The sequence below is a fragment of the Cetorhinus maximus genome, chromosome 10, assembly GCF_964194155.1.
Source record: "Cetorhinus maximus chromosome 10, sCetMax3.hap1.1, whole genome shotgun sequence".
NCBI lineage: Eukaryota > Metazoa > Chordata > Chondrichthyes > Lamniformes > Cetorhinidae > Cetorhinus > Cetorhinus maximus.
Window position 1 is genome coordinate 61,837,306 of NC_135888.1, and position 22,836 is coordinate 61,860,141.

At 46.8% G+C, this 22,836-nt stretch overlaps 1 protein-coding gene across 1 annotated transcript in view; it reads right to left on the reverse strand.

Annotated features, from left to right (window-relative positions):
* LOC144685724 (regulator of G-protein signaling 14-like) overlaps positions 1 to 22,836 on the reverse strand; it is a 117,661-nt gene that overhangs the window by 79,537 nt on the left and 15,288 nt on the right. The gene's annotated exons all lie outside the window — the stretch shown is intronic.

The window sequence follows — 22,836 nt, forward strand, 5'->3', positions numbered from 1 at the left end:
GATTAGTGGAGGCGATTAAAATTATATGAAATTAGTGGGAGAACAGCAAACTGAGTAAAAAATCCGCCATAAGAGAGAAAACAGAGTGCAGGAACCAAAGGCTAAGCGATTGGAAGTGTGGTGGTGTCCACAGGTTTTAGTGCTGCTGCCACTTCCGTACACTGTGGCTGTCAATGATTTGGATACATGCCTAGAGAGAGCGGTGCTGAAATTTGCAGATGACACCAAAATATGAGATATAGGGAATTCTTTGAAAGACCAAAGGAATCTCCAAAAGGATACTGTGTAGATGGAAGAATGGGTGAAAAAGCTGCAAATAGAATTCAATGTTACTAAGTATGAGGCAATGCGTTTTGATGACGAAAAAAAAACATACAGCAGTAATGATACATTGAGTCAAAGTAAGGTTAATGCTGTAGAAAGCAGGAGAATTTGGAGGTACAGTTTCACGGACTTTATAGGTAGCCTCAGCTTGAAAAGACTGAAAAAAATTGCGAATGGAATTCTGCATTTTATTTTACAATATATATCGGTACAGGTATATATCTATCAGAAAAGGTTAAACAGAATTGGGCTCTTTTCTCCAGAAAGGAGAAGACTGAGGAGTAACCTGATAGAGGTCTCTTAAACTTATAAAAGGATTTGATAGGGTGGACATGTGTTTCCCTGATGGCCATAAACATAAAATAGTGACCAGTAAATTCAATGGAGAATTAAGGAGAAACTTCTTTACCTGGAGAGATGTGAGAATATGGGACTTGCAATTGCAGGAGTAGTTGAGGCAAATAGCAAAGATTTGATACAATACCGCACAACAAACTTGTGAGAAAAGTTATAGTTCATGGAATAAAAAGGACAGTAGCAACATGGATACAAAATTGGCTGAGTAATAGGAAACAGTGAATAATGGTTAATGGATATTTTTCGGGCTGGAGGAAGGTTTGTAATGGAATTCTCCAGGGGTCGGTAATGGGACCCTTGCTTTTCCTGACATATGTTAATGATCTAGATCTTGGTGTGCAGGGGCCAATTTCAAATTTTGCAGATGATACAAAAACTTGGAAGCATTATAAACTGTGAGGAGAACAATGTAGAACTTAAAAAAGACATAGACAAGTTGGTGGAGAGGGCAGATAGGTGGCAGATGAAGTTAAATGCAGAGAAGTGTGAGGTGATGCATTTTGTAGGAAGAACATGGAGAAACAATATAAAATAAGGGATACAACTCTAAAGGGTGTGCAGGAGCAGAGGACCTGGGTGTATATGTGCATCATTGAAGGTGGCAGGACAGGTGGAGAGTGCAGTTAATAAAGTATACAGTATACTGGGCTTTATTAATAGGGGCATAGAGTACAAGAGCAAGGAGGTTATGCTGAAACAAAAATAAAAATAACTGGAAAAATTCAGCAGGTCTGACAGCATCTGTGGAGAGGAATACAGTTAACACTTAAATAGAAATGGGGTGAAATATAAGCTGGTAGAGGGGGTTGGGACAAGTAGAGCTGGATAGGGGGCCAGTGATAGGTGGAGGCAAAGAAGAGATTGCCAAAGATGTCATAGACAAAAGGTCAAAGAGGTATTGACGGTGGTGATATTAGCTAAGGAAATGTGCTAATGGGGTCGTTAAGGATAGAAAGCAGGACGAGCAAGTGACAGCCCTAGTGGGGGTGCGGTGGGAGGGAAGGGATCGAAATGGGCTAAAGGGTGGAGATGAAACAATGGATGGAAATACATTTAAAAATAATGGAAATAGGTGGGAAAAGAAAAATATAATTAAAGAATATAAATAATTAGAAAAAGGGGGTTTGGAAAGGGGGTGGGGATGGAGGAGAGAGTTCATGATCTGAAGTTGTTGAACTCAATATTAAGTCCGGAAGGCTGTAAAGTGCCTAGTCGGAAGATGAGCTGCTGTTCCTCCAGTTTGCATTGAGCTTCACTGGAACATTGCAGCAGGCCAAGGACGGACATGTGGGCATGAGAGCAGGGTGGTGTGTTGAAATGGCAAGCGACAGGGAGGTCTGGGTCATGCTTGCGGACAGACCGAAGGTGTTCTGCAAAGCGGTCACCCAGTCTGCGTTTGGACTCTCCAATGTAGAGGAAACCGCATTGGGAGCAACGAATGCAGTAGACTAAATTGAGGGAAGTGCAAGTGAAATGTTGCTTCACTTGAAAGGAGTATTTGGGCCCTTGGATGGGGAGGAGAGGGGAAGTAAAGGGGCAGGTGTTGCACCTTCTGCGGTTGCATGGGAAGGTGCCGTGGGAAGGGGTTGAGGTGTAGGGAGATGGAGGAGTAGACCAGGGTGTCCTGGAGGGAACGATCCCTGCGGAATGCCACCGGGGGGGGTGAAGGGAAGATGTGTTTAGTGGTGGCATCATGCTGGAGTTGGCGGAAATGGCGGAGGATGATCCTTTGAATGCGGAGGCTGGTAGGATGATAAATGAGGACAAGGGGGACCCTATCATGGTTCTGGGAGGGAGAGGAAGTTGTGAGGGCGGATGCTTGGGAGATGGGCCGGACACGGTTGAGGGCCCTGTCAACCACCGTGGGTGGAAAACCTCGGTTAAGGAAGAAGGAAGACAAGTCAGAGGAACTGTTTTGGAAAGTGGCATCATCGGAACAGATGAGATGGAGGCGAAGGAACTGAGAGAATGGAATGGAGCCCTCTATCCAGCTCTACCTGTCCCACCCCCCTCAACCAGCTTATATTTCACCTCATTTCTGTTTTTCCTCAGTTCTGATGAAGAGTCATATGGACTCGAAAGGTTAACTGTATTCCTCTCTGCAGATGCTGTCAGACCTGCTGAGTTTTTCCAGCTATTTTTATTTTTGTTTCAGATTCCCAGCATCCACAGTATTTTGCTTGTATCTTAGAGGTTATGCTGAACTTGTTTAGGGAACCAGTTAGACCTCAGCTGGAGTATTGTGTACAATTCTGGGGGCCACATTTTAGAAAAGGTATGAACGCATTGGAGAGAGAGTAGAAGAGGTTTACAAGAATGGTTCCAGGGATGAGACACTTCAGTTTTGAAAGTAGAATGGAGAGGTTGGGACTGCTCCCCTTGGAGAGGAGAAGGCTAAGAGGAGATTTGATAGAGGTGTTCAAAATCATGAGAGGGCTGGATGGAGTAGATAGGGAGAAACAGTTCCCATTTGTAAAAGGATCGAAAACGAGAGGGCACAGATTTAAAATGATTTGCAAAAGAAGCAAACGTGATGTGAGAAAAAACTTTTTCACACAGCGAGTGGTTCAGGTCTGGAATGCACTGCCTGGAAGTGTGGGGGAGGTAGGTTCAATCTAGGCATTCAAGAGGGCATTAGATGATTATTTAAATAGAGACAATGTGCAGGGTTACGGGGAAAATGGAGGAGAATTGCACTGAGTCATAATGTTCATTCGGAGAGCCAGTGCAGACACGATGAGCCACATAGCCTCCTTCTGCACCGTAACAATTCTGTGATTCTGTGATATTTAAGATTAACGTATTACCAAGAAAGGAATGGCAGATTATGCTGATAGGGTTAGATGAAGAGGGGTGAGAGGAGGCTCGCATGGAGCATAATCACTGACATAGACCAGATGAGCCAAATGGCCTGATTCTGCGCTGTAAGTTCTAATTCTATGCAATATGCAGCAGCAGTGAACAAAATCAGACTGTTTCAAATCTCAGTAAGATTTGAACATGATAGAAAAGACATTGAGGCTTCTAGAGAAAGGTACAACGCAGATTCAGCAGGATGCTGGCTGGAATGAGAAAATTCAAGTTCAAAGAAAGGTTTGAAAAGTTGAAGTTTTGGTGTTAGAATGTTACAATAACAACTTATATTTACATAATGCCATTAATACAGCAAAATGTCACAAGGCAATTCACAAGAGTGTGGTCAATTGAAATTTGACACCTAGTCACATAAGGAAGTATTATAGGGCAACGGCCAAAAGCTGATCAAAGGGGTAGATTTTAAGGAGCTTCTTAAAGAAGGAGATAGGTGGAGAGACACTAGGTTTTAGGGTGGAAATTCCAGAGCTTTAGCACTAAGGCAACAGAAAGCACAGGCAGTAATGGTGGAGTGATTAAAACTGCGCATTGGGGAAGTGCAGAGATCTTGGAGGGTATCAAGGCTGGAGGAGTTTACAGAGATAGGGAGGATCCTGGTCGTAGAAGGATTTGAAACCAAAGGGGAGGAATTTTAAAACTGAGGCACTGCCAGACTGGGAGCCAACGTGGGTCAGCAAGCAAAGGGGTGATAGGTGAACAAGATTTGGAGTGAATTATGATACAGGTAACAGAGCTTTGAGCGAACACAAGATTACGTGTGGAAGGCAATGGGAAGCTGATCAAGACATCATTGAAATAGCCAAGTTGAGATGTAACAAAAGGATGGATGAGGGTTTTAGCAGCAAGTGAGCTGAGACAAGGTTAGCGTCTGGCGATGCTATGGCAGTGAAAGTGGGAATCTTGGTGACAGGGAGGATATGTGGTCAGAAGTTCACCTGGGGTCAAACACAAGACCAAGGTTGCAAATGGCCTGGCTCAGCTTCAGACAATTGCCAGGGAGAGGGATGGAGCTGGTAGCTAGGGAACGGAGTTTGTAGCAGGCATGACTGAAGACAATGGCTTTGGCCTCCCCAACATTTATTTGGAGAAAATTTCTGCCCATCCAAAACCGTAAGTTGGACAAGCAGCGCAACATATCAGTGACAGTAGAGGGGTCAAGTGGTGTGAGGTAAAGCTGGGGTCGTCAGCTTACCAGCGGAAACTGATCAGTTTCATGATGATGTCACCCAGGGCAGCATGTAGATGAGAAATAGGAGGGGTCAAAGATAGATTCTTGGGGGCCACCAGTTGTAACGGAGTTGGAGCAGGAAGAGAAGCCATTTAAGGTGAGTCCCTGGCTATGATTCGACAGGTAAGAATTGAACCAAGTGAGTGCAGTCCTTGGAAGACAATGGAGAGATATTGGGGGAGGATGGTGTGGTCATTCATATCGAAGGCCACAGATGGGTGAAGAATGAGGAGGGATGGTTTACCATGGTCATAGTCACTTAGGATGCCATGTGTGACTTTAATAAGAGCGGTTTTAACACTGTGGCAGAGACAGAAAGATGATTGGAGGAAATCAAACCTGGAAATACAGGGTAGTTGGGTACAGATTTAGGAGACAACAACATATTCAAGAGCTTGAGAGTAAAAGGTGAGGGATGGATGGCAATTTGCAAGGAAAATCTTTAGAGGGTAATGAACTCAGTGAGAAGTCACTTAGAGAAGAGGTTGAGGGAAGAAGATACCCCATTAAGAAACCTGACATGATACTTGGGTCGGTGATAGAGAAAAAGAGCTTTAAAATGAGAAGCATGAGGGATGAGATGGCCAAAGGAGGAGAGTGTGCCAGAGGATTAGAGAGACAAACCTAGTTGTGATTTACAGATAAGGGTTACATTGCCACTTATCACCCATCAGCCACACTTCTGTCAAAAGAATGATTTTGTTGTTTTCATCCATAATAAGCTCATGGGTGGCAAGGGCCTTGTTCACAAGTGTTCAGATATTCTGAAGGAAGATTCAGAGAGGGGCGGGATCTACAGGCAGAGACCAATGAGTCAGTGCAGGGAAGGATGAGAAGGAGGTTGTCAAGATTATCCCTCAATAGGCAGGCTAGACTGGAAGATTGGGTAAAGAGTAGGATGGGGCATTTGGGGTTGCTCCTCGTAAAGCAACAGCGATGAGTGCCTTGAGGGGCCTTACGGAGGATGCAAGAGGGGAGCTGTGGCATTATTTAAGAAGGAGTCAAGCATGAGACAACAGGAGGAGACAGGAAAGCCCAAGGAGTGCTGAAGGATTAGGATTTGTGAGGGCAGAAGTTCCAAGAGCGGAGAAGCAGAAAGGAGCATGATGATACAAGAGAGGGGCCAAGGAGGGATAAAGTGAAAAGAAGAAAAAAGGGGAGAGAGAAGGGGAAATAAAAGTGAAGGGCACGGGTCCAGAGCAGCAAGCAACACGCATTAATGAATGGGGAATTCAACTGCACAGGCATGGCTATGTGTAAGATCAAGGTAGATATGTTCTGAAGTAAATGGAGAGGAGGCAGAAGGCAACACGAGAGAAACTCAAGTTAGAGAAAAAAGTCTGATAAAGTGGATATAGGTTTGAGTGCAATCAGCGGCCAGCTAATGACCAAGTGAACAGAAAGGTGAATAAGTGCAGGAGGCTTTTCAAGGGCAGAACTCTAAACTATGTATTAATTGCTTCCCGTGGCCATGGCGAAAGAGCTGTTCTTGGTATACAGGCATTCTCATGAAGAAGCATAAGTAACATACCAAGCAGCCACTGGCACTTGTGGATCGATTCCTCGAGAAGCACTGTTCATTAGTCTAAAAGCCGCAACAATGAAGTGTCACTCCGGCTGCCATTGCTTGAACCGTCAAGCTGAGAATCAAGAAGTTTTCTAGTGGCGCAAGTATAAGAATTTGCTACTGATTTGAAAAGCCCATGAGCAATGGGGGTCATAGATCAATTTCCCAGGAGTATGGGGCGATATGAAAAAATGTTCAATGTTATGATGGGATGAGATAGGGTTGATGGAAGTGAACTGCTCTCAGTGGTTGATGGTCAAAAATGAGAAACCCTAGATCTAACATTAAATAGATGTAGAATAGAAAGCAGAAGAAACCACTTTGCTTAGAGAGTGGTGATACTGTGGAAGTCACTTCTAGGATTTAGTGGTTGAAGCAGAAACAAGGTGAACATTCAGGAATTAAATTGAATTGAATTAAATTAAATTGAATTGATGGATAAAGGAGGTGAAGGGATATGTATGTGTAAATGTAATGAGGATTATTTGCTCATGAGGAGGGTAAATGCCAACCAACATGGACTGATGGGCCAAATGGCCTGTTTTCATGTTGTAACAATGACCCTAGGGCAGGGAGGGAAAGGACTAAACTGAGCCGGGATTCCTGTCTTCCCGGGGGCTGGAATTCAAAGGGGAGGAGGATATGCTTCAGTTAATTACAACCTTGCTCAGACCCCATCTGGAGTACTAGGGAGAATTTTCCCCATGTTGGGCGGGCCGTGTGGGAGCGGGCGCGGGCTGTCGTGGACCATGCCACCATTTTGCGCAGGCGAGCCAATTAAGGCCTGCCCAGTGTGTTTGCCGACTCATGGGGAAGGGAGGGCAATCGCCGCCAGGTCCAATGGCAACCTGGCGGCCTGTTTAAAGGGCAAGCTGCAGCCGCTCCAAGGCTGCTGTACATGGCCAGGGGTCGGGACCAAGGCACATTGAGGCTAGCCAGGCAGGAGGGTTTTCAGACGCGTGCCCTTCTGCCCTCCTTGAGGAGGTGGCAGCATGGCGGGAGGTGCTCGTCCCCAAGGACGGGAGGAGGCAGGCACCCCACTTGACCAAGTGTGCGTGTGAGGAGGTAGCGGAGGTTGTGAGCTCCCACGACGTGGTGTGGCGCACATGGATCCAGTGCTGCAAGCACTTCAACAACCTGCTGCGCACAGGAAGGGTGAGTAGCATAAAAACAAAAAGCTAAAAGCTACTGCGGATGCTGGAAATCCAAAACAAAAACAGAATTACCTGGAAAAACTCAGCAGGTCTGGCAGCATCGGCGGAGAAGAAATCAGTTAACATTTCGAGCCTTCATGGCCCAAGGGCCATGAAGGCTCGAAACGTTAACTGATTTCTTCTCCGCCGATGCTGCCAGACCTGCTGAGTTTTTCCAGGGTGAGTAGCATGTTGGCATCGTTCACTTCACCCATCATGTAAGCTTCTCCCCTGCTGGTGCCCCACCCATGTCTGAGTGGCCTGAGTGCAATGAGTTATTGATGGCATGAGTCCTTAGCTGGGTGTCCCAGCAGATATTCCCTATGCGTTCATCAGTCTGAGAGGGTGGTGATGAGATGGGTTCTGCACCCGCAGCATGTGGTGGACTGACACCCACATGACTGTGGTGGGGGCAACCTGGAGGATCTGCACCCAGGCACAGTGCTCGAACTCCAGGACATGTGGAAGTCAGGGTGATGACATGGTGGGAGGGTATATTCAAGGTACTGTGGCACAGATGGATCTGCTGCCCACTGCGATCCACGTCATTGTGCCTCCTTGCAATGGCAGGTACAACTGTGTGCTCCCAACTGTGATGAAGGCAGCATGTGGCCAAGGGCGGGTGGTGGGGAAGGACACACCAGGCATATTTGTGTGAGTGCCAGCCACCAGTGGGGGAGGGATGCACTGCAGCCCTGCAATGGGCAGCTGGGCTTGGGGTGGGCCGACCATGAGGAGATTGATGGTCCAAGTATCACTTATCAATGCAATTTTTTCATTTCCAGGAGAATTCTCATAACTACGCCGAGTGGCTGAGGACTGGCGGTGGGCCACGGCAGATTTTGCTGCTTAGCCATTTTGAGCAGGAGGCCCTCGACCTGGAGAGGTGGCACACGCCCAGGTCCACTGGAGCCAGAGAGGCTGGGGTTCCATGGGCAGGTGTGTGTGGCCAGCACTCATGTCACCAGTAGTCTCCCAACAGCCATGACAGTGCTGATTGTTGAGTGAGTGACGTAACCAACATGGTTTGCCCAGTGCGTTTGGAATGATGAGCGCATGATGATCCGGGGGACAGGCATGTACATTGACATTTTCTGCACGTTAACTGATCGAACTTCCTTACTCTTCCTTTCAGCATCAGTGGCACAGGGCCGGGACCCAGAGCAGCAGGGGCCCCCTCTGCCAGCTGAGGGGCATGAAGTTGCACCTTTAGAAGCGTCACACCATCTCTGCCAGGCAGGCACCAGCGCAGATACTGGCAACTCGATGGGTATCATATCTTCGGATAGTGACCCGAGGCACAGCGGTGAGGGCACTTCACAGTCTCTGGAGCAGCTGGCAGAGACAGAGAATGCCGATGGCGCCAGCAGTCGGAGGACTGCAGGGCCCCAGGCACATGTTCAGTCCGTCGCTGATGATGAGCCTCTGGAGTCGTCAGCGATACAGCCAACTGATGAGATGCGGCCGGGTGTGCAGGACCATCTGGTGGAGATACATGAGGCTGTGCTTGGCTTGGTGTCAGTGGTGGAGGAGTCTACGTGGACTGTAGCCGATGTATTGAGCCTCATGGCTGAGCGCCAAGCTTCTTCCATGGAGAGAGTGGCAAGTCTCATGGAGAGGCAGCTCCAGGGACAGGATCAGGGGCTCCTGAGGTTGCGCTCGAACCTGCAATCCCTCACAGGGGCATTGGCTTCATGTGGTCAGTGCCCATGTGGGCGGTAGTTTGGGCACCAGGTATCCCACCTTGGTGCCCATCAATCTACGGTGAGCAGGGAGGGCCGAACAGACCTCACGTTGGTGGAGCAGCTGCCTGACATCTCTGCTGGCGCCTCTCAGTGTGCTCCAGAGGAGGCGGGCAGCTCCTCCGCCCCTCTGCCAGTGACCATGGCACCCAATGAGGCTGCGATGACTGGGGAGATGCCAGCTGCGGAGCTGGCAGTTCCCTCCCAGGCAGGGCCAGTGCAGGCTCCACGGGCCAGAGGACATCCGCCAAGGTTATCGAAGCCACCAGGACATCAGAGAGAGCAGGCTGTCTCAGATGCTACTGCCAGCAATGGGGCACCACAAAGATGTAGCACCCACAAACATAAAGTGAAGGCGCCTTGGGCACATCCAGGTTCATCACCAGGTTCTCCTATGAGTTCCTTCTGATTGTGTGTGAAGTGCAACACTATTTTATTTCGGTTATGTCAAAAGACATTTGTTACAGCATTAAATTGATGTCGTCTAAAATGGCTAGGGGTGCCTCTTTTCTTGGGCAGATGCATGGATTCCTGAGATTTGATGAGTGATTTGTGTGTCATTTACATTTATTGACTGGGCCCATCTTCAATGCTCCTATCCAAACAAATTTTGCACTAAGATCTCCAGGATGGAGGCTACAGGCCAGGCTTGTGTTGGAGATCCATCTGTGCTGTGCTAGCTAAAGGTTCCTTGGATTAGAGCATCCCGGGTGTCCCTGCCTCCCCGGAGTATGCCTGGGTCAGTGTGTGTCCCCTTATCATTTCCCTGTGCGTTCTCATCCTCGGACTCACTGCTGGGCTCATCTTGTGCAGCCGCAGCCACTGCGTCTAAATCTTCTTCGTCTAGAGCGTCCCCCCTTTGCAGCGCAAGATTGTGCAGAGCGCAGCTTGTAACCACTATCAGCGACACTCGATCTGGGGGGTGCTGGAGTGTGCCCCTGGAACAGTCCAGGCATCTGAAGCGCATTTTGAGAAGACCGATGGCTCTCTCCACCACAGCCCTTGTGGAGGCGAGACTTTTATTATTCCGCTGCTCAGCTTCTGTTCTTGGATGGCAGAGAGGCATCATAAGCCACCTTCTGAGGGGATAGCCCTTGTCACCCAGCAGCCATCCATCCAGCCGAGCTGGAGCACTGAAGAGCCCGGCACCTGGGAGTGCCTGAGGATGTAGGTGTCGTGGGAGCTGCCTGGGTACCTTGCACAGACTTGTAAAATCTGCATCCTGTGATCACACACTATCTGCACGTTCATGGAGTAGAAGCCCTTCCTGTTGACGAAGGCACCGGGCTCACCTGCTGGCGTCTTGATGGCCACATGCATGCAGTCAATTGCACCCTGGAGGTGGGGGAAGCCAGCAATGGCCACGAAGCCTCTGGCTCACTATCTCTGGCTGGCCTCATCCCAGCGGTAGTGGATGAAGGTCAATGCACGCCTGAACCGAGCGCCTGTAACCTGCTTGATACAAGTGTGCACAGCTGATTGCGAGACATCGCAAAGATCACCCACCGAGCCCTGGAAAGAGCCAGAGGCATAGAAGTTGATGGCAGCTGTGATCTTTAGAGCTACTGGCATGGGGTGTCCACCCATACAGGTAACTGAGATCTCTAGCCTAATCATCCGACTAATACTGTTGACTGTCTCCCTTGACAGACAGAGCCTCCTTCGGCACTGCGCCTCAGGCATATTGAGGTAGCTGCTTCACCGCCTGTATACCCTGGCAGCAGGATAGTGGCATCTTCTGCGGCCCCTTCCGCCTTGGGCTAACTCTTGACCCTGCACCCCTTGTGCCTGTACCTCTCCTCCCAAAGGTGGCTCCCCTGGAGGCTGAATGTGCACTCCTGGCCTTCTCCCCCTTCTAGCTCTCCCTTCCTCCTCAGATGGGGTGCCTCCAGTGGAGAGCACAACTCCCATTCCCAGGCTCAGGGAGGCTTCCTGAAACCTACAGGCCTCAAAACAAATCCTCACTGAAAAGTGCTGACCTGAAGATTATGAGTCCACTCCAAGCAGCTGCTATGCATTTGCAACTTTTCCACCTCACACAGGCAAGTTTCACTAACTTCTGAGCAGTAACTTTAAATGTCTGGATTCGCGAACACATTGAGCCCTCTTCTCCCGCCTGTGGATGAGCTTCATGCAAATTTCTAATACCCGCCTGCCCATTGCGCCCGTGCGATGAGCCAAAGATCGCATGGGCACCTTAAAATTCAGGTCAATTGGAGACTCAAGGGCCTTAAGTGGCCCGTTAATTAATGGTGGTTGAACAACGGACATTGTCGCGTGCCTGCCCACCGAAATATCGCAATGGCGCGCAGTGACGTCGGGACACGTGCCCGACATCACCTCGCGTCATTTTACACATCGGCGTGCGGGTCCCGCCCCCACATGCGGACAGAAAAATTCTGCCCACTGAGTTCAGTATTGGCCACTGCATTTCAGGATGGACATATTAGGGATGCAGCGCAGATTCAAAGAATAGCAGGTCTTTAAAAGTTAATTTGTAAGAACAAGTTGCAGAGCTTAGGGCCTCGGTGTCAAAGGTGAGGTTGCCAATGGTGGGTTGAAGGAAATGGGGGCAAGAGGCAAGAATTGGTGGAAAACAGGATTCTTGGAGAGTTGTAGGTTGAAGGTGGTTACAAAGATGGGGAGCATGTGGCATGGTGGGGGAGGGGGTGGGGGTGAATATGAAGATAAGTATTTTAAAATTAAAATTACATTGGACCAGCAGCCAATGTAGTTCAACAAGGGAAAGAGCGATAGGTGTGCGAGACTTGGTTTGAGTTAGGATTTGGACAGAAGAGCATTGAAAGAGCTGAATTTGGAGGGAGGAAAATCATGGATGAGGGATTTAGCCACAGATGGGCTGAAAGCCCTGCAGGAATACAAAGGTCTAAGTTGGCAGCCATCATAATGGAGGGAAGATGAGATGTGAAGCTTATTTCTATCAAATGAGATGCCAACGTTGAGAACAGTGTGGGTTCATCATAAAACTCTCCCCAAAATAGCTTTTGAGTCTGAGATAAATTGATTTTTGTTAACTAAAGATAGCAATGACAAAGGCAATGGAATGGAGTTGAGATCCAGGTCAGCCATGATCTAATTTGAATTGCGGAATAGCCCAGATGGACTGAATGGCCGATTCCTGTTGCAAATGCTCCTAATGTTCTTATGTTTCTTATGGACTGGCTGCTGCTGGAATGTTACTTGTCTGGATGCCAAGAGGAAATAAGGCTCAGCCTCTCTTGCTGACATTCACTGTCCCAGCTTACAACCTGATGACTGGCCAGCACAGTGGGACACAGGGTGCTTTATAGCCTGTCAAAGTACACCCACTCATCTCACTGTTTTTGAGAGGGGAGGGGACAATAAGGACACAAAACAGAGAATGCAAAGGCAAAATTCTGCAGATGCTGGAAATCTGAAATAAAAACATTAAAAAAAAACCTGTAATCAGCAGGTCAGGTAACGTCTGTGGAGAGTTAACTTTTCAGGTAGAAATGACCTTTCATCAAAACTGAAGGACAATAGAAATGTAAGAGTTTTTGAGCCAGTGGAAGGAGGGAGAGGGACAGGAAGAACAAAAGGGAAGCACAAGGGCAGGAGAGATTAAAGAGCAAAACAGAGAGAATGGAAATTAAATGAAGCTGATATCTGATGTTACATATTTCCTAATCTATTTGTTTGTTAGGTTCTGTTAGGAGAACAGGAACTTGTCGCTGCTGTGTATTTTAAAGCTCTGAGCGTAACAGGCAGTAAGTTTGAATTTGAACAATAATATAAAATGAGCAACATCAGATCAAACATCCATCACACCTCTTCTGATTTTGACCTCCATTCAGTTGGGAAAGATGTATAAATGGGTAAATATCTGCACGTTTTACATTATTGCCAAGAAGCAGTAGTTAGTGCCAACTGTGATTCAGTGTATTCCTGGAGGTTTCATCACATAACTTGCCCCCACCCTCCAGCCATTAGTCGGCTAACACATCCATCCTCGAGTCATACTGCCTTCCTACGCCAATTGGAAAGCAAAAAGGCTTATTACCCAATTGGATGATGCTTGAATGTCAGCCAAACAGCCTTTCTTCCCCCCATTTTCAATATTTTTATATTTGGTAAAGAGAAATGTTCAAAGAAAATGACAAAAAAAACAATCTTTTTCAATGTCCCAATGATTTTTCTCCAGATTTGCACAGATCTGTGTCCTGGAGATTGATCTTCAATTCCTTGAGACACCAGGGCAATCCTGGAGGGTTGGTAAGCCTAGCAGTAGTTAGCTTGCAGAATCTATGGGCCCTGCTGCTGACTAAGATAAGAAAGCTCATATTATATAGGGCTCAATTTTAACTCACTTAAAACTCATCACTTACACAGAGTTAAAATCTGGCCCTATATTTTCATTGACAGGCAATGTGTCATGTCCCATAGTGAGATCTGACTTCTCCCTCTGAGTTTAGTCAGGGCAGTGGGTAGACCTGTTAGTCCACTCGTCTGAAGTTATAACTTTCGCTGGTCTCCTTACCCAACGCCTGAAGCCCTAGCTGGAATTTTACACTCCCCCGGGACAGGCTGACTGGCAGGGGCAAAAAATTGGGCACCATGGCAGCAGCTCCGTGTGTGTCACCTACCCTCCCATACCCACACCTGCGGGTATTTTACCTGCAGCCAATGGACCCTGTGGACCAATTGGGGCCCTCAAGTGGCCAATTAATGGTGAATTAAGGGGGTCCTCCCTCCTCTGCTGGGGTTTTTCCCTGGGGGAAGGCTGTGCCAAGTGTTGAGGCCACCCAGTAAAACCTGGCAGCACCATGGCCAAGCCAGGAGGGATTGGCTCCTGTTCGGGCACCCTGTGGCCATCAGATGCCTCCCCGCAAGGTATTCCTCCTACCGCCCCACCTTTCCCCTCCACCTCCACGTCTGTTGATCCTGGCTCCTCAGCCCTTTGGCGGGGTCTGCTAGCGTGGTCCTGGGGAGACCTTGGGCTTACCTGTAAATCCAGCTCCATGGGTCCTCTTCGTCAGGGGTCTGCCTACATTCCCTGTAGCTGCGGGCTCTACTTCCTCAGCACTGATGCTGCTAAGACAAGAGAGCTGCTGGCAGCTTTCGGAGTTGGTGCACCCTCCCAAATGGGGGCAAAGACCCACCTCAAGGAAATTAATGGCCCAATGTCCCTAAAATGGCTGCTGCGTAAGCTGGCAATGTGGGAGTGGGTTCTCCCCCAACTTGTACATCAAAGGTCAAGGCTACCAACCCCCCATGTAAAAATCAGCGTCCTGACTCACATTGTAGCCCTGACAGATCCTCTGCCTGCTGCTGGTTTCCTGACCCAAAGTGTTGACTCCAGTTGGTCTCCTAGAATCATAGCATGGTTACAGCGCAAAAGGAAGCCATTCAGCCCTTCATGTTCATGATGGCTCCTTGGAAGCACAATGCAGCTAATCTCGCTCCCCTGCCATATCCCTGTGGCTGTGCAATTTTTTTTCTCTTCAGATAATTGTCCAATTCTTTTTTTGAAAGCCACGATCGAATCTGCCTCCACCACACTCTCAGGCAGAGCACTCCGGATCCTTAACCACTCACTGCATGAAAATGTTATTCCTTACGTCACTGATCCGAAAAGCAGAAAACTGCGGGTGCCGGAATTCCGAAATAAAAACAGAAAGAGCTGGAAACACTCAGGCACAATCTGCAATGAGAGAAAAACAGAGCTAGTGTTTCAGGGCTTTCCTCAGAACTGGGGAAAGTTAGAGATGGAATTGGATTTGAGCAAGGGGGGTGGGTGGGGCAAGGACAAAAGGAAGGCCTGTGATAAGACAGGAGAGATTGAATGACAGAAGAGTTAGCCTCCCAGGACCAAAAGGAATGGAAATGGGGCAAGGAAAGAAACAAAGAAACAAAAGATGTGCCTAGAGCAGGTGTCTGAGAGAAAAAAAATAAGAGAAAAACTGGAACTTGAAAAGAAAAGGGGAATAATGGGGTGAGAGCAGGGGGCAGAGATTATGGTCTGAAATTGCTGAACTCAATGTGGAGTCCAAAAGCCTGTAAAGTGCCTCATCGAAAGATGAGGTATTGTTCTCCATTCAATTGGGCACTTCAAAGCCTTCCAGAGCCAACAGTGAGTTGAACAATTTCAGGCCATCTTATCGGCCCCTCCATCGCACCCACCCCCACTTTTCTTTGCAAGTTTCAGTTTTCTTCTTATTTTTTTCTTTCAGACAGCAGCACACCTGCTCTAGGCACATCTTTTGTTTCTTTGTTCCTTTCCTTGCCTCATCGCCATTCCCTTTGGTCCTGGAGGACACTGGGCAGAATTTTATGTCCCAAAGGCGGGCGCTCGCCCAACCTGATCGGGTGTAAAATCGCGCGAGAGGATGTCGGGCGAGCGTCCCGACGTCTTTGCACACTCGCGCGATATTTTGCTCGGCAGGCGTGCGCAAAAGTTGGAAGTGCGCCCGCCGACAATTAAGAGGGCAATTAAGCCCATTAACGGTGCATTTTTGTCTCTAATTTTCGTGGCCGATCCAACCTTACATTTGGCGGATGGGCGAATCAGCCTTTACATTTTTCATCAAACCTCATCCATAGAAACATGGAAAATAGGAGCAGGAGTAGGCCATTCAGCCCTTTGAGCCTGCTCCGCCATTCATCATGATCATGGCTGATCATCCAAATCAATAGCCTGCTCCCGCTTTCTCCCCATATCCTTTGATCCCTTTCGCTCCAAGAGCTATATCTACCTCCTTCTTGAAAACATACAATGTTTTGGTCTCAAATACTTTCTGTGGTAATGAATTCCACAGGCTCACCACTCTCTGGGTGAAGAAATTTCTCCTCATCTCAGTCCTAAATGGTCTACCCCATATCCTCAGACTGTGACCCCTGGTTCTGGACTCCCACCACCATCGGGTACATCCTTCCTGCATCTACCCTGTCTAGTCCTGTTCGAATTTTATAGGTTTCTATGAGATCCCCCCTCATTCTTCCAAAGGCGGGATGCAATCTCTGTTAGGAAATAAAATAAAAATAAATATCTGGGTACAGCATTTTTATGAGGTATGCTTTCAGGTGCTTGATTGTGATGCATAGACATTTTTTTGCAGCTTTTTAACACCTTTATTTATCATTTGCAGGTCTGCAGCTCCCTGAGGCAGCTGTCCGTCTTCAGGGAGCTCTCTCGCAGCGCTCACCCGTGCCTGATGATGTCATCGCCCAGTCTCTTCCCGCCGCTGAGCTTTGCAGCGCGTGTTTCATGGTATGTTTCCCAACCGCTCCTGGGCCCGCTGATCGCATGCGCCCACCGACCTAAAAATTCAGGCCTAACTCTTCTGTCATTCAGTCTCTCCTGTCTTCCACCCTTTCACACACCCCTGTTTCCCACCCACCCCCTGTTCAAACTCTTATTACATTTCTAATTGTTCACAGTCCTGATGTAACGTCATCGAGCTGAAACGTCAAACCAGTTTCTCTCTTCACTGATGCTGCCAGACCTGAGTATTTCTAGCATTTCCTGTTTTTATTCCTCATGTCGCCCTTGGCTCTTTTGCCATTAACCTTAAATCGGTCTCCTCTGGTTCTTAACCCTTCAGCTAATGGGAACAGTTTCTCCCTATCTACTCTGTGCAGTCCCTTCATGCTTTTGAACACTCCTGATGCAAAGCTTAATGAGGGGAGCTGGTAAAATCTGCCAACTACTGAACACTCTGATAACGGCTACTTGTTCTGCTTCCTCTTCAGTATTTATTGACTTAATTTTCTTAACCACCTTGACCTACATATATACTGGTCTGTAACCTTGGCCTACTGAGCAACATTGAATGGGCCCTCGTCTCCCACAAATCTGCCATTGCCAATTTCACTGCCTTCAATCTCCACACTACTGATTTCCATGTTGTTTCTGCCCGAAACCCTGCTGTATGTCTTTATTTCTGTAATTGTAAGTAAAACCTTTCATACTGTTATGAGGATCATGTGACTGTACAGACGAATCAGCCCTAAGCTTGGGTAATCTTAGGGGCGGAGCTTTCCACCTTGGTCTCAGTACGAGCATGTAGCTTCATCAGGAGCTCTGTAAATAAAGTTTACTGTTTCTACAAAAAACAATGCCCTGCAAACCAAGTTTGTTACAATTGGTGATGAGGATAAATAGTTCCAACGCTGCACCTCGCCTCTTGAATGTGAGCATTTCAAATCTTAAAAGGGAAGAAAATAAAGTATACTCACCAGTCATGCCACTCTTCAGCATGTATAACTCATCCATCGAAGACTGGAGTCAGTACATAGAACGCCTAGATTTCTACTTTGTGGTGAACGAAATAATGGCAGAGGAGAAACAGAAGGCAATTCTCCTAAATGTCTGCAGGAGCAAAACGTATAGCCTAATCTGTAGTTTGACAGCTCCGAATGCGCCAAATTCCAGATCCTTCACCGAGCTAGTCGACCTTGTGAAGGCACATTTCCAGTCTAAACCATCGGTGATTATGCAAAGATTCAAGTTCAACTCTAGAGTAAGGGCCCCCAGTGAGTCGATCGCGACGTACGTCGTGAAGTTAAAACAGTTAACAGAGCACTGAGACTTCCGTGATACTTTAAACAATGTGTTGAGAGATCGTTTGTTTTGTGGCGTACACGATGACGCCATTCAGAACCATTTACTTGCAGAAGTTAATATTAACCTGAAACACGCCATGGAGAGCGCTGAGAGGGACTCGCAGGCTTTGCAGAGTGTGCAACATGGCACCGTTTTGCAGCTAGGGTGGGAACCTGCCGCTGGGTGTGGCACGAAGACCAGAAATACTGGAAGCAGCTCACCAGTTATCTGGAAGTTAAAGTGTTACCGTTGTGGGGGAATCGTTTACCAGAAGCCTACAGATTTAAAGAGGCAGAATGCCACTACTGTCACAAAAAAGGGCATGTTGTAAAACAATGCAGGGCAAAATCAAGACAACCAATCAGATAGCAGACCAAGTTGAATGAAGTGCACAATATAGATGAACCAGAAGCTGCTGATACTGATATCCAATCCTATCCTGTATACAATCTTAAGGCCAGGAAAACTGAACCAATCACCATCACCCTTCAAGTAAATGGGAAGCCTCTAGTCATGGAGGTTGACACAGGAGCATCGACCACAGTGTTGGGAGAACACATCTTTAAACACCTGAGAGAAGGTGCCCAGCCATTGAGTTTGGAGCAAGCCACGGCTCAGCTAAAAACGTACACTGGAGAGGCAAAACAGGTGAAAGGCATTGCCTCTGTACCTGTATCCTACAGGCAACAGACAGCCCCGTTGCCAGTGATTGTTGTAACAGGTGAAGGTCAGAGCCTTCTGGGCCGTGATTGGTTGAAAGAAATTAAACTCAACTGGTCAGAAATTTTTCAAGTCAGAACAACAGGAATTCCTCAGTTGTTAAGAAACTATGACAGGGTATTCCGAGATGAGTTGGGAAAAATAAAAGACTGCAAGCTAAAATATGCATGGATTCTGAAGCAACACCCTGGTTTTTTAAGGCAAGACCTGTGCCTTATGCCCTAAAGGAGAAGGTGGGTGTGGAATTGTGTCATCTGGAGGAGTTAGGAATAATCCAGCCAGCCCAATTTTCAGAATGGGCAGCACCCATAGTCCCTGTGATGAAACCAAATCAAACCATTCGCATTTGCGGAGATTATAAATTAACTGTGAACAAGGCTGCTAAACTAGATAAATATCCAATCCTGAGGATTGAAGATCTGTACGCTAAACTTACAGGAGGAAGACCCTACACTAAACTGGACATGAGCCATGCATACCAGCTAGAGTTGGATGACACATCGAGAGGGTATGTTACCATAAACACGCACAGGGGCCTGTACCAATACACACGCCCACCCTTCAGTGTGTCCTCTGTCTGTGCAATTTTCCCAAGAACCATGGAAAGCTTACTACAAGGACTTCCCCGAGTAGTAGTGTACCTGGATGCATCCTGATCACAGGATCAACGAAAGCTGAACATTTGGCCAACCTAGAAGAGGTTCTGAAGAGATTTTTGGAGGCTGGCATGCATTTAAAAAAAGAGAAGTGTATTTTCCAAGCAACTGAAGTCACGTATTTGTGTAATTCAGTGTATGCCCAAGGGTTGCATCCAGTAGAAGAGAAAGTCAGGGCAATCAAGGAAGTGCCCTGTCCTACTAACGTCACGTAGCTCAAGTCTTTTTTGGGTATGGTAAACTATTACGGTCACTTCTTGCCTAATCTAATTACAGTGTTGGCCCCTTTACACTTATTATTGAAGAAGAACCACAGATGGTCCTGGAAGGCACAGCAAGAGGAAGCCTGAACAAGAGCTTTTACACTCACTCTGTCTGCTAATGCACTATGACCCGTCTAAGGAATTAATACTCACTTGTGATGCATCTCCCTTTGGAGTGGGAGCAGTATTGTCACACATAATGGAGGATGGATAGGATTTGTATCCAGAACCCTCTTTACAGCCAAGAAAGGTTACTCACAAATTGAAAAAGAGGGCTTATCAGCCATATTTGGGGTAAAGAAGTTCCATCAATATTTGCATGTTGACACTTCACCAAAGTGCGAGATCACAAGCCACTTTGGGTTTATTTAGTGAAGGTAAAGCAATTCCACCGATAGCCTCTGCTAGAATTCAAAGATGGACTTTAATTTTGTCAGCATATGAGTACACCTTTATGCACCATCCGGGTATGCAAATGGGAAATGCGGATGCACTCAGCCATCTCCCTTTGCCAGATAGCATTATACATGCTCCAGTACCTCAAGAGGTTGTACTTGAGTTGAATTTCCTGAACTCCTCACCAATCTGTGCGAAGCAGATAAAGAATTGGACAAAATGGGATCCAATTTTATCAAGAGCCTGAGAGCAGGTATTGCAAGGATGGTTGAATGCAAAAGTCTGTGAAGAGCTGAAGCCATTCTATGCCTGTAAAGCAGAGTTAAGTTGTCAAGATAGTGTCTTGCTATGGGGAGCAAACGTCATCATCCTTTGCAAAGAAGAGAACCACTGTTGACAGAACTTCGTAGTGCACATCCTGGTATTTTGAAAATGAAGATGCTCACACAATCTTATATCTGGTGGCCTGATATAGACAGTGATATAGAAAAAATGGTTAAACACTGTCTCCAGCATCAGCAACAGCAGAAGTTGCCCGTTTCAGCTCCACTGCATCTGTGGGAGTGGCCTGGTTGACCCTGTGTTAGACTACATATAGACTATGTAGGTCCATTTTTTGGTACCATGTTTTTAGTGATCATCATTGCACATCCCAAATGGATGGGTGTGTGTGAAGTGAGATCACCTACATCGTGCGCAACTATTGAAAAGCTGTGCCAATGTTTTAGTATACACGGCCTACTGGAAGTTATTGATTCGGATAATGGTACTGTCTTCACTAGTACAGAATCCTAGAGACTCATGAACCTAAATGAAGTTAAACACGTCAGAACAGCACTGTATCACCCCTCATCCAATGAGTTAGCAGAGAAAGCAATACAAATCCTTAAAACAGGCACAAAGAAACTATCAGAGGGAAAGTTGGAAACATGAATTTCAAAATTTCTTTACAGCTATCGCACAACTCCTCACATGACCACTGGTTGAATTGTTAATAAAGCGCCGACTTCGTACAAGATTGAGTCTAGTATTCCCTAATTTAGAGGGGGAAGATGGAGAGAAACTCGGGTAGTCAGAAAGTGAATCATGATGATCACAGTAAAGATCGAGAATTTACTGTGGGAGAGACAGTTCTTGTGCAAAAATTTGCAACTGGACCGAGATAGGCCCTGGTACAATCGTCTCTGAAACAGAACCTTTATCTTATCAAGTAGAAGTGGAAAACAGGATTGTTAGGAAACACATGGATCATCTCAGAAGTTGAGAAACCCTCCAGCAACCAGTTAATCCACCTGAAATCAAAGTCAAACCTTTGATCCCTGAGGTGTCAGATCGGCTAAGAATAGACATACCTGATGTCTCTGTTGAAGTAAATAATTCTGAACTGCCATTGCCTGAGGATGTCCCTGATGCTGCAGTTCCTGGTCACGTCGATCCAATGGAAGAATCTCAAGTCATAGAGTTGCGTCGCTCTACCCAAATTCGAAAACCACTTTAAAAACTAAGGCCAGAATCTTACATTTGGCATGCAGGCGTGCGCCCAACACGCCGGAACGTAATATGACGTGTGATGACATCGGGCGTGCATCTTGACGTCACTGTGCACCGTCACAATATTTTATTCGGTGGGTGCGTGCCGGAGACGGCTGCGCTTCCATTGATAATTGAAAGGCCTATTAAGGCCATTAAGGACCTAACTAACTTGGATTTTACGCTCCCCGTCCAACCTTCCGGTTGGCAGGCAGGCGAAAAGGCTAAGAGGCCTTTACATTTTTTTAGGAAACCTCATCCACGAGCGGGATGAGGTTTCATAAATCTCATACAAATTAAATGAAAACTTCCTTTTGCCATTAAAAACATGTCCCATCTCATGTGACACAGTCACATGAGGGGACATGTTTCATTACATTTTTAATGTCATTATTAATTTTTTTAAAAAGCACTTCAACCTCCCTGAGGCAGTTTCATCGCTCAGGGAGATTGAAGTGCTCTTTTACGTGAACTGCACACTAGACCCGACTCTCCCTCCTCCCCCTGCCTGCACAGGCAGCACTCAGCGCTACCGCTCGTGATGCATGCAGGGTGGGTCTTAATTGGCCCGCCCGCATGAAATCGTGGTGAGGAGCCAATCGCGGGCGGCAGTCGGCTCCCTGACCGCCCCCTCCCACTCCCACCGAGCCTGCATGCCAAATGTAAAATTCTGGCCTAAGTCTATAATTGCATGAACTACACATATTTGTATATCATATGAGTTAAGATGTTTTTATAAATAAGAGGGTAAAACAAAATTAAAGCGGGAGGAATGTAGTAATTGTAAGTCAAACTTTTCATTCTGTTTTGTGGATCATGTGACTGCACAGATGAAACAGCCCTGAGCACGGGTAATCTTAGGGGCTGAGCTTTCTAGCCTTGGTCTCGGTACAAGCATATAGCTTTATCAGAAGATCTGTAAATAAAGTTTACTGTTTCTTACAAGAAACCAGACCTACATTCCAAGTTTATTAAAATTTCCTGGAAGCTTCTTAAAGTATGAACCTTGGCTCTGTGGTAGCACTTAAGCCACTGAGTCAGACAATCATCGGTTCAAAAGCCATTCCAGTGATGAACTTTAGGCTGACATTTCAGTACTGTACAGAGGGAGTTTTGCACTATCAGTTGTGCCATCTTTTGGATTCACATTCTTCTCTCTCAGGTGGACCTCAATGATTCCATGGCACAATCTGAAAAAGTAAGTTTCTAGAAACATAGAAACTAGGAGCAGGAGTAGGCCATTCGGCCCTTCGAGCCTGCTCCTCCATTCATTATGATCATGGCTGATCATCCAACTCAATAGCCTGCTCCCGCTTTCTCCCCATACCTTTTGATCCCTTTCGTCCTAAGAGCTATATCTAATTCCTTCTTGAAAACATACAATGTTTTGGTCTCAACTACT